This window comes from Herpailurus yagouaroundi, unplaced genomic scaffold (assembly GCF_014898765.1).
Source record: "Herpailurus yagouaroundi ecotype Mexico unplaced genomic scaffold, PumYag 186, whole genome shotgun sequence".
NCBI lineage: Eukaryota > Metazoa > Chordata > Mammalia > Carnivora > Felidae > Herpailurus > Herpailurus yagouaroundi.
The window spans coordinates 34,619,231-34,631,799 of record NW_024412417.1 but is presented as its reverse complement, the minus strand read 5'-3'; the positions used below and the strand labels follow the sequence as shown (position 1 = coordinate 34,631,799).

General features: G+C 38.3%; 1 long non-coding RNA gene across 1 annotated transcript in view; it reads left to right on the top strand.

Moving 5' to 3' along the window:
- LOC121042971 (uncharacterized) overlaps positions 1 to 11,893 on the top strand; it is a 47,817-nt gene extending 35,924 nt beyond the window's left edge. Inside the window, exon 2 of the long non-coding RNA XR_005796570.1 lies at positions 11,674 to 11,893. This is a non-coding gene — a long non-coding RNA (uncharacterized LOC121042971). The remainder of the gene's footprint in view (positions 1 to 11,673) is intronic.
- The last annotated feature ends 676 nt before the right edge of the window (positions 11,894 to 12,569 follow it).

Genomic DNA, 12,569 nt, shown 5'->3' with positions numbered 1-12,569 from the left:
TTAATCAAGTGATGTGTATGCAAAAATAAATAAGAAATGCTCTCTAGGAGGTTACTGTTTGTGTTTGACAAAAGAGATGGACACACAGGTAGTAAGTATGTGCAGTGTGATGAGTGCTATTCTAGCAGTGCTGGCCAGGTGCTGAGGGAGCACAGAAGAAGGAATATTTACCTTGACCTTGGGCATTTAGGGCGATGGTCACAGAAGTAACTTTTAAAAAATGTTTTACTTATTTATTTATGAGAGAGAGAGAGAGCGAGAGCGTGCATGCAAGCGGGGTGGGGGGGGCAGAGAGAGTGAGAGAGACACAGAATCCCAAGCACGCTTCAGGCTCTGAGCTATCAGCACAGAGCCCAACGCGGGGCTTGAACTCACGAACCCTGAGATCATGACCTGAGCTGAAGTCGGATGTTCAAGCAACGGAGCCACCCAGATGCCCCAGAAGTAACTTTTTAAAATGAATGTTAATAAATGAGTAAAAAATTAACGGTATGAAGAAGTGAAAACGGTTTGTATGGTATACCACACAAACAGAATAAATGGCAGCATTGAGACAGAAATGTGCAGGATGTGCTCAGTGAATATATATTCATTCAGAAGGATTGGAGGTGTGTGCACCTGTGTGGAAATGGACAGTGCTATTGTCTGAATGTTTGTATTCCTCCCAAATATATATGTTGGAAGTCTGATGTCCAGTGTGATGGTATTAGGAGGTGGGGGCCTCTGGGAGGTGATTGGGTCTTGAGGGTGGAGCCTTCATGAATAGGATTAGCGTTCTGATAAAAAAGACACCCCACAGAGCTCCCTCACCCTTTCCACCTTGTAAAAGACACAGCAAGAAAGTACCATCTGTGAGCCAGAAAGCAGACCTTCACCAGAACTTGACAATGCTGGCATATTGATCTTGGATATCAAGCCTCCAGAACCGTGAGAAGTACACTTCTGTTTTTTGTAAACTACTCATTCTGTGGCATTTTGTGAGAGCAGCCCAAAGGTGATAAGACAGAGGATATTGGGGAATGAGGAGATATTGATAGATGTTGAGGCTGGTTAGGAAGTTCGTTACCTACTTTAAAGTATCTTGAAAGTTGTTAAACAGTATTTTTTTAAAAAACAGTTTTAAAACTAGTTTTGGCATTCATACAAATGAACACATGTCAGAGATTTTATTGAACTCATTAACTGAGGGGATAGGGAAGATGTTTATAGTTGGTTCAGAAGGAGAACTCAAAGAACCACACCTATGAGCAGTAAATGGTGCCAAAATGAATTTACAAATATATGCAAAGCTAGATTGTGTCTGGGATGAGGCTGAAGGAACAGGAGAAAAGAGAGTGTGAGAATCAATTGTATTGCTTGCTGTCTATCACATATCTGCAAATTACAGAGTTGTAAAATGGCCGGAAGACAATACAAAGCTTAGAGATACCACAGAGTGAAAGAACCCTAAAAAGTAGGCTTAGACTAAGCCTGGCTTTCCACCAAAGAACCCCAAAATCTTGTTCTTTGTTTCAGAGCATTTCACAAATGTTCTCCTGTGAGAACCGTACCTGCATTAAAGAAGAGCAGTAACGCAAATGGAAGAATATTTTGTGGGAATGTGCACTTTCCATTGACTGAAGTTCCTTAAGAGAGAATCGATCTCGCATCATCAGAGCCTGGCACATAGTAGGCTCCCCCTAAATGTTGTGTGAATGAGAGTGGAGAGGGTTGATTTAGAGGGGAGGGGTGACCCACTTAGAGAGTAATGATACTGAAAGTGCTCATCATGCTGATAATGTGGTGTTGCGAGTGGAAAAATGTGCACATATCAAAAAGCATGCACTGTTTAATAATACTAATATCTGTAAATACCCTGTAAGAGTAACAATATAAAACAAACTCTTAGTAACTGAAATTTTATTCTAACATGCAATAAAGCATGTGTCCAATCTGACATATGCACAGGAAGGGCCCAGACAAGTAACAGCGACTTAGTTTGGGCTAATATAAAATTCCGATTCATGTACATCAAACTGTCAGACTTGTTTGACCTTTATTTTCCCTCTGGTGTTAGTTTTTGTTCTTGCCCCTCGTAGGTCTCTTGAGTAGAACTGATTGGCAGCTGTGGCAAATCCCATTGTGGCAGCTCTTTTTAAGGAGGATTGATGACCATGTAAGAACAGACATTAACCTTAAACATGGTTTATTAACCTGGAAGCCTGAGGCTATGTGCTGAGGTGCCAAAGCTTCCTTCAGGCTCAGCGTGTTGGGCCCCTGGGCATTCACATTTTCAGTAGAGCCCTGGTTCTACCAAGAAAACAACAAAGTTTCTTTTCCTTGAACATGAAATTCTTGTTACTGAGTTTGGAAAGGAAGGAACAATTGCCAATAATGCTCAGTGTTTGCAGCAAAAGTATTTGAGCAAGTGGCCAACATCTCTTCTTAAATAAAAGCTTTTTAAAAAAAATGTGTGCAAAAACAGCAGTAGATATTTTAACATGGTTTGGGATTGAGATTAAAGATCTGGGATTTACAATCTAAACTCCTCGTCTCCTTTTTCGAAATGCCTAAATCCAGTTTGTCCCTGCCAAGTAGTTTAGTTTGCTATTCTAATAAGAGTTATCTACACTTCTAGTATTTGGACAGAATTATCAAAAGTCCTATTTAGACATCTTCAAATGTTTCTTAAGAAGTTTACATGGCTCTGAACTGTAACTTTCATACACCAGGGATTCTTATAATGAGGAATATTTTATTTATTATAATATGTAACATCAGTATTATATAGTATATATAATGAGAATACGTATGTTTTTATATATTATAATATATAATGAATACTTAGACACTACATCATATATGTTATATGATGTAAATGTTATATATTTATTTGATTATAAATATTAGATATAATTGCAAAAGTATGTATTATACCTAACATAAATATTATATTATAAGCAAGCCAATAGTAAAATAGGGATGAAGACTCAAAAAAGCCAGTCGTTTGCTTCCTCTAATTGGCCCTGAGGAGGACATGGAAGGGAAGTATCTGAATTCCCTATCAATGGGGCACCTGGGTGGCTTGGTCGGTTAAGCGGCCGACTTCGGCTCAGGTCATGATCTCACGGTCCGTGAGTTCGAGCCCCGCGTCCGACTCTGTGCTGACAGCTCAGAGCCTGGAGCCTGTTTCCGATTCTGTGTCTCCCTCTCTCTCTGCCCCTTCCCTGTTCATGCTCTGTCTCTCTCTGTCTCAAAAATAAATAAACGTTAAAAATTAAAAAAAAAAATCCCTATCTGAAAGAAAGTGATAGGAATTCTGCATTTAAATAAGGAAATGACTCTCAAATAGCCTTCGGAGAGCCACAGAAAGCACAGCCGAGGGTGCCAGATGTATAATGCCAGCCCAGAGTGGTCCCAGGGGTCAGTTTTCTGGTGAAATTGTAGGAATACGCTTTTAAATTGGTCATACTCTTTAACATGATGGACACATAAAGTCAGGGTTGGGAGCTTATTTAAATGAAAAACATAACACTGTGACCTCTGAAAAATCTGTAGTGCAAATTCCAATGGGAAAAACAGCATGATGAAGCAAAGCCAACTCCATACTTACTATTTAGAATATTCTTCCGATTGCTGATGATGGCTTCCAGCCTGACATGACTAAGCAGGGCCAGGATAATATTTTTTCTCCAAATAAATACTGGACAATTCTGCACACCATTAAAGACCATTGTTTCTCAGCTGTCAGAGACAGCCCTATGCTCTAGGCATGAATTCAAACATAAATTTTAAATTTTGAAATGATTCTATTACATGCCTGACTTACAGAGGGTCTGCTGATGAAGATGGCAGATTAAGTATTATTTGACCCTGGTCAAGATGGTAAGTCGGCATGGCTTTCTCATCCAAAATCAAGTCTAGAGGAACTGTAGAAGCAATAGAGAAGCATGTGCTAGAAGAAAAAATGAACAGTTGCCAGATATAGAAGTTCCTGGGAGACTGAAGGCTTTCTGGCTTTCACAGTTGGGATGGAGGTGGCCTCACTACAAGGGGAAGTAGGGCTGGAGGGAAGCCTTTACCTTGTTTCTGCCCAAGTGGTCTCAGAGCAGTAGTTGATCCGCTCTTCTCCAGATATTGTGGGGAACATTCCAGGCCACTAAAGCCAGTAGAGGTGATGTTAGGGCACAGCATGGCCCTAAGGGGGTGGAGAATTGCTAAAAATGACAGGAATTGATGAGTTACCTTAGGATTGTTTCTTGTTCACCTTCTTTCTCTTCAAACTCTTAAGACAAGTGGACTGAAATGTCAAGATTGCCCCATTCCAGTAATGCTTCTCTCTCTCTTTTTTAACATTTATTTATTTATTTATTTATTTATTTATTTATTTATTTATTGTGAAAGTGGTAGAGACAGTGCAAGCAGGGGAGGGGCAGAGAGAGAGGGAGAGGGAGAGAATCCCAAGCGGGCTCCACACTGTCAGCACAGAGCCCAATGCGGGGCTCGATCTCAGGAACTGTGAGTTCATGACCTGAGCCGAAACCAAGAGTCAGATGCTTAACCTACTGAGCCACCCAGGCACTGCCAGTAATGCTTATTTCTAAGAACTTACATGTGTATCCTGAACAGATGAGTTCTACAGTGGTAGCAAGAGTAAGGGACCAACCCTGCAGAACCCAGAGCTCCCTTGGTCCCTCTTCGTACTTACCAAACTCAGATGGGGGGATACAGACCAGGACCTACCTTTTGGGTCTTCCCCAAGACAAGATGGAGTAGCTAATTGATGCCTCTAGGGGAACATGAGCTCATGGGCCAAAATAATCAGACCCTGGGTTGATATAACCATCACAGAACATACACACGTATGGAAAACATTTACAGCTGAAGAATTATTGGAACCGAAGCCTCAAGAATTTTTTTTTAATTTTTTTCAACGTTTTTATTTATTTTGGGGACAGAGAGAGACAGAGCATGAACGGGGGAGGGGCAGAGAGAGAGGGAGACACAGAATCGGAAACAGGCTCCAGGCTCCGAGCCAACCGCCCAGAGCCTGACGCAGGGCTCGAACTCACGGACTGCGAGATAGTGACCTGGCTGAAGTCGGACGCTTAACCGACTGCACCACCCAGGCGCCCCTAAAGCCTCAAGAATTTAAAAGAAGTAAAATATATGTATGTATGTATGTATATATATATATAAAGGGGTAACGGATGACATAAAGCCATAGTTAAAGTTATGAGAAAGACCAATGTGAAACATTAGGTATGAAAATTGTAAATTTGATAGCAAAAACACAATACATAGAATAAGTAGCCGAAGAATGAAATAATTTGGTGGGAATCAGGTTGAAGAATTTCCTCAGAAGCCAGCAGAAAAGAGGAGCATTATACCCTGGTGAAAGGAACAGAGGAACGAGAAGGGATAGGCATCATGACAAATCTATATTCAACAATATGAAAGCTCAAACTGACACAACTGAAGGGAGGGAGAGAAGTCAATAACTGTATATGGAGATGTTAAAACACTCCTCTCAGGAACTGATAGATTAACAAAATAAAAAAGCAGGCAGGGAAACAAAACCAGAAATGACATAGATCTAAATACATCTCTATATACAGACACAGATTTATCTCTATATCAATATCTGTATCACCTATATTTATCTAAATTTATATAAACTCTTTACTCAGCAAATAAAAACTATATTTTGCTAGTGAGCAAGTATGAAATTTGTTTTCAAAATATAGGCTATAGGGGTGTTTGGGCGGCTCAGTCGGTTAAGCATCTGACTTTGGCTCAGGTCATGATCTCACAGTTTGTGGGTTTGAGCCCCTCATTGGGCTCTGTGCTGACAGCTCAGAGCCTGGAGCCTGTTTCAGATTCTGTGTCTCCCTCTCTCTCTCTGCCCCTCCCCCACTTGTGCTCTGTCTCTCTCTCAAAAATAAATTAACATTAAAAAATAAAGATTATATGTTAGATCAGAAATGAAGTCTCACTTTTAAACGTCAAAGATCAGTTTCATATAGACTCTATTCTTAAAGATCGTCCAATAAATTTAGGGATATACAATAAAAATAGCTAAAATTTCCACAGGTTATGAACTGAAATAAAATAAAGTAATCGTCTTACTTACTTAAAAAAAAATCGTCTTACTTAAAGGAAATTATGAAATACTTAGAATTAAGAGGCAATGAAATGTAAGATATTGATGTTTGCAGGAGGCTGATACAGCTGCAGAGAGAGATAAAAGTATTTCAAATGCATCTGCCAGAATACATATCAAGTTTAAAACAAACAAGCTAAACATTCAGCTCAAGAAGAGAGAAAAAGAAAAAAAAAACTCAAAGAAACTAGAAGGAAGGAAATATAAAGAAAAAAGAAAAAAATGAGACTTTTTTGGCTCACATCATGATCTCATGGTTTGTGAGTTCAAGCCCCACGTCAGGCTCTGTGCTGACAGCATGGACCCTGCTTGGGATTTTCTCTCTCTCTCTCTCTCTCTCTCTGCCCCTCCCTGCTCACACTCATGCTCTCTCTCTCTCTCTCTTTCTCTGAAAATAAATAAATAAACTTTAAAAATAAATAAATAAAAGGAAGGATTAATAAAACTAACAGCTGATTATTTGTAAAGATTAATAAAATAGACTTTAGCCAGTACTGTCAAGGAAAGAAAAAAGTGCGATGCCAATAAATAAAATACTAAATAGAGAAGAATGCAGAAACAAAATAGATTTTTAAGTACTATAAAATATTTTAAATAAATATATGCATATGAATTTGAAATATAAGATGAAAGGGACAAACTCCTAGAAATGTGTAAATGCCAAACTTGGTACAAGAAGGAAGAGAGAGCATGAAGCTAAAGTCAGTACTAAATGATGCAAGGCAGTCATCAGAGACCTTCGCTCCCAGTAAGTTCCAATTCCAGATGATTCTTCTGAATGTTGGTGCAGTTCATGCTTCTCTTAGGTAAATCATTCCAGAGACAGAAAAAGTAAATGCTGCTCAGCTTGCCTTATGAAACTAGTTTCATGTGGTTTCCAAATCAGAAAAAAAAAATAGGAAAAGAAAAGGAGGAAGGAAGAAAAAGGAAGGAAGGAAGGAAGGGGAGAGGGGAAGGGAAGGGAGGAAGGAAGGAAGGAAGGGAGGGAGGAAGGAAAGGAAGAAGGAGAAGGGAAGGGAACAGAGGAAGGAGAAGGGAAGGGAAGGAAGGAAGGAAGGAAGGGAGGAAGGGAGGAAGGAAGAAAGAAAGAAAATAATGTCTCTTTCCTATAATATACAAATACAGGAAATAAAACTTCAGCTAATTGAAACCAAAAGTGTATTTTGAAATAATACAACATGATTAAGTATTCAATATTAGAAACTTCTATTAGTGTGATTAGCTACAAAAGTATACTGAAGAAAAGGAAAGAAAAGGAAAAATAGCACCTTTTCAAATTCCCTTTCTTCATCTCCTGCTGCTGCTTGCAAATAAATGCAAACACTCTATGATGTACCCTTTTGTTTATTAACTCTCCTCCTTTGGTGATCTGTCATATAGTTTATTCCATCAATGGGGAAAGATCTCAAAGTCAGTCACTTTAGTCTTGAATTCTCTGAATTCTCAATTTCTTAATTACTTCATTTACTCATACAGAAAGTATTGATTGAGCATTCATTATGTGCCTGGCACTGTTCTAGGCACAGAAGATACAGTAGTGAATCCAACAGACACATCCCACTGTCTTGTGGAATTTACATTCTAATACAGGGATACAGACAATAGATCATAACAAAATGTAAGAAAATGAGAATGTCTAGGGAGAGAAACAAACACATCAGAACAGAAGGGGAGTGGTTGTGTTGTCAAAGGACTGCATGAACCATCAAGGAAGGTTTCTCTGAGAAAATGGGTGAAGGTCTCAAGGAAGAGAGGGAGAAAACCATATGGTTATATGAAAAAGGAGCTTTCTAAGTTACAGCAAGTATGAAGGCACTAAGACATGATTATAGCTAGTGCATTCCAGGAAGATCAAGGAGGTCAGTGTGGTTGGAATGGAGAGTTGAAGGGCAGAGTAGCACAGAGTAAGGTTGGGTAGAGAGTGGAGTGGGGCAAGATTATGTTCTTACGGGCTATTGCAGGTCTCTGGCTTTTCCTCTGCATCAAACTGTAGTGATTTGAGTGGGAAAAAAAATTAAGAGTAACTGTAACTGCTGCGTTGAGACTGCAGAAAACTGTAATTACCCATTAAAAGGCTATTATAATAATCCAGGTAAAAGATGATGGCAGTCAAGGCCACAGGTTAACAAAGAGGTGGTGGAAAATGGGTTGAATTCAAAATATGCATTGAAGGGTGAGCCAAGATTGGCTGGTGGATTGCAATGCAGAGTGTGAATGAAGTAGATATGTCAAGGACGGCTGCCAAGTTTTTGGCCTGAACATTTGGACAAAAGGCCCAACTAACCAAGATAGCTAATATGTCCAAAACATTGTTATCTCCTTCAACTTATTCCTTAACTTTCTTAGTTTTCCTTAACAGCACCAGCATTTCCTGTAACTCTAAAACTTGCGAGTTATCTTTGTTTGCTCCTGACTTGCCTCCTTCTGTGCTTTCCTTCATGTTACTCTGCACTCAGTGAATGCCATTCTTGATGTCATCTTTGCATATGGAAGCATATCCATTCTTTAATTTCTCTGATGCTCCTGCCCTGATCTTGTCAACTAGATTTCATTTTTCTCATCATAGTATAGGAATGAAATGTGTTTTGAACATTTATTTTCTGAAATAGGGCTTTGGTAATAGATGGATAGCATAATGGAGAACTCAGCAGTCTTTGCTATGTTCAAGAACTTCACGGTCTTAGAGAAAAATACAGGACCTTCATCAAGTCAGATTTCCAGTCCAGTAGATTGTAGCCAGCAACTGTATCCAATTGGTAGGTGTGTCTGAGGGTGGTGGCAAAGAGACAATTGAGTGTAAGACTATGAAAAGAGGGAAGTTGCTTTCTGGGCTCTCTCAGTGGTGGCCCTGGTATTTGAGACATCATGGACCTTGGTAGCAGACAGATACATAAGCAAATGTACCTTTGCTATTTGTGTTTGTGCCCTTGAGAATGTTATGCTATCTCTCTATCCTCCATTTTCTTATCTGTAAGCTGTGGGTATTAACATCTATTTCTAGATTGTAGTAAAAATTAAATAAGACAATGCACATAAGGGTATAATTCATAGTGCTGGCACCATAGTAGGTGCTCAGTGCATATAAATTCTACATTCCCTCGGTGAGTCATAGGTCAACTCCTCCCAGTAAATTAAGCTCTCAGAAAGACGAATGAACTAAGTCTCTGTGGGGTACTTTAGTGCTTGGCAACAATAATACATTTTTCTGATGGCCTGAATGTGTTAGTGTTGCTTCCTGCAACACTACCCAGAAATGATTTGGACCCTGGAGAGAATCTGCCTCTTTGAGTTGCAATCTCCTTCTTGTTTCCTTCAATGAGATCATTGTACCATACTTTCTGATTGAAAGTGATCATCCTTGTGGAAATTTCATGGCTAAAGAGTTTCTCCTTAAGAGAGCTGAATTTTCCGTGTAGTTGACATTGCCCTTGCTGCTACAGAATTTAGCAAGAACCATTTCCAGTTCTTTTGACATTCTAAGGGTGCAAGATCAGCAGTTACTTTCGTTAATGAAAAGCCTACACCTCATTGACCAGCTATAGGTCACCGACTTTTGAATGATGGAATGAAATATACATGCAATCTGATTGAGTCATGATGGATACTATGTGGGAGATATTCATAAATTAAACCATCTTGACACACCAGGGAATCTGTAATGTTATACCTTCTCCCAGGGAGACAAGAGATTGAGAATGATCTTTTTTCTTTACTTCTCTTTACAAAGTGTATTCTTACAGTAACACAGAGGCTGATGGCACTTACTGATGAATACATTATATTCATCATACTTTTAATTTTCAAATAAGAGAAGAGTGTATTGAAAATCGTAAAATGATAATAACATAATGATATCTTTAAATGTTATGGTATATTTACCCATAGGAATTCAGAGATTTTCACATAAATTCTCTCCTTTATTACTTGTGTCAATTTTGAAGTCTGGTTGGTAAAAAATGAAAATTAAAAAATGTAAAGCATTTTATGGGGATTCTATTGATATATTTATGACTTCCAAGCATCTAAAATTTTTCCAAGTTCAAAATAGTACAATTTAGAAGTCTAATTTCAAAGATTATTTGGTGAAATAAATGATATAAGTCAGACAAAGAAAGACAAATGCCATATGATTTCACTAACATATGGAACTTAAGAAACAAAACAAACAGGGGAGCCTGGGTGGCTCAGTCGGTTAAGCGTCTGATTTTGGCTCAGGTCATGATCTCATGGTTCGTGAGTTCGAGCCCCACGCTGGGCTCTGTGCTGACAGCTCAGAGCCTGGAGCCTGCTTGGGATTCTGTGTCTCCCTCTCCCTCTGCCCTCCCCTGCTCATGCTTTGTCTCTCTCTCTCAAAAATAAACAAACATTAAAAAAAGTTTTTTAAAAAGAAAACAAAGTGAAACACACACACACACACACACACACACACACACACACAGACTCTTAAGTACAGAGAACAAACAGGTGGCTACCAAAGGGGAGTTGGGGGGGGGATGGGTGACATAGATAAAGGGGATTAAGAGGTACAAACTTAGTTACAAAATAAGTAAGTCATAGAGATGAAAATTGAAAAAACCTCGGTGACAGATGAGGACTATGTTTATCGTGAGCGCTGAGGAATGTAAAGAATTATTAAACCATTCTCTTGCCCATCTGGAACTAATATAATTCTGTATGTTAATTGTACTTCAATTTTCAAAAAAGGTTATTTGGGCAAATGATTTTATTCTCTCTGCTTCTTAGCTTTCATGATAGAGTAGCTATCACTCACATACATCTACACTTCAGTATTTGCAAAGACGTTTTACAACTATAGTATTTCAGTTGAACATTATAATCAGGGCAGACATATTTCTCAGTTTTATAGGTGAGAACTTGTGGAATGATAATGTTCAATAATTTGCTCAAGTTCATAGAAACAGGTCATCTCCGGGGCGCCTGGGTGGCGCAGTCAGTTAAGCGTCCGACTTCAGCCAGGTCACGATCTCGCGGTCCGTGAGTTCGAGCCCCGCGTCAGGCTCTGGGCTGATGGCTCAGAGCCTGGAGCCTGTTTCCGATTCTGAGTCTCCCTCTCTCTCTGACCCTCTCCCGTTCATGTTCTGTCTCTCTCTGTCCCAAAAATAAATAAACGTTGAAAAAAAAAAAAACTTAAAAAAAAAAAAAAAGAAACAGGTCATCTCACTCCGAAATTCCAAGATTTTAATGAATCTATCCCCATTTTACAAAAGGTAATACCAAAGTTCGGAAATAAAGTTAAATGCTCAAGATCACAGAGTTATCAATCCTAACGTTTAAAATAGGAAGACAGAGGAGGAAGAAAGAAACCAAAGTTGTTGTACTTCTATTATTTATAAACACATTCCAAGAATTGTCCTTTCATCCCAGGATACCATTATGTTGCTTCAAATCCTTTTGGAAGTATGGTAAGGTCTAATAAATACATGAACAAATGAAAAATAATGAAGAAAAATACAATTACCCCAGAAAGTTTGGTATTATTATCTTTTTTTGTCGTTACCATTTCATTTCAGATGATGAAACCATGACTGAGGGGAACCAAGCAATTTTTCTAGGGACCAGCATCCAGAAAGGACAATCATGAAATCAAAATTTATTCCACATCACACTTACTCCAGAACCCCGGGCTCTGTCTTTGGTAACTCCTAAATGTGTTAAGAACAAGTAAACCAAATTTTAATCTTCCTGTCCAAGAGGATGTTTGATGATAGAATAAAAATAAGCTCTTCTGTATCACCATCTAAAGTTTTTTTTCCCATTTGAATTCATTTTATTTTGTCTACAGAATGCTAAAAAAACAAATGTAGAACCCATAATCATTCTACATTCTAAATAGCCTCTAAACTAACCAAATACAATGCCTCATCCACATATGAATTCCCAATTCACACATTTATGGAAATAGTCTTGTGCTTAATGACATAGAAATTCATTTTAAAGCATTTCTTGAATTCATGGGTGCATTTGTCATTATGTATTTTTTTAAATCAATAGATACTAGAAACTGACAATGACAATATTAGTAACTTTTTTCACATTAAAAAGACATCTTTTACTTGAGAAGACTTGAGACTCCTTGATGCAGGGTAAGTCTGACATGGAGACCAAATGGAGGTTATTATGTACAAATAGTTGATTGACGTGTACCTCCTGCATTAAATCAATCTGTCCGTGAATCTATCTCTCTCATATCTGTCTCTAAGTATATTAGTATCATTGATTCATATATTTTTATAGCAACATATTTAATGTATTGTTTTTTACACTCGTTTTTATAAACATTGTTTTATTCTAAAAACAGTGTTTTACCTTTTTCCTTAACTTTTTTGTACTAAAAGTTGCAAATCTGTTTTAAAAATTCATAGTTCAGTGGACATGAAACTATGAAAATAGTTTAAGAAAGATTTAT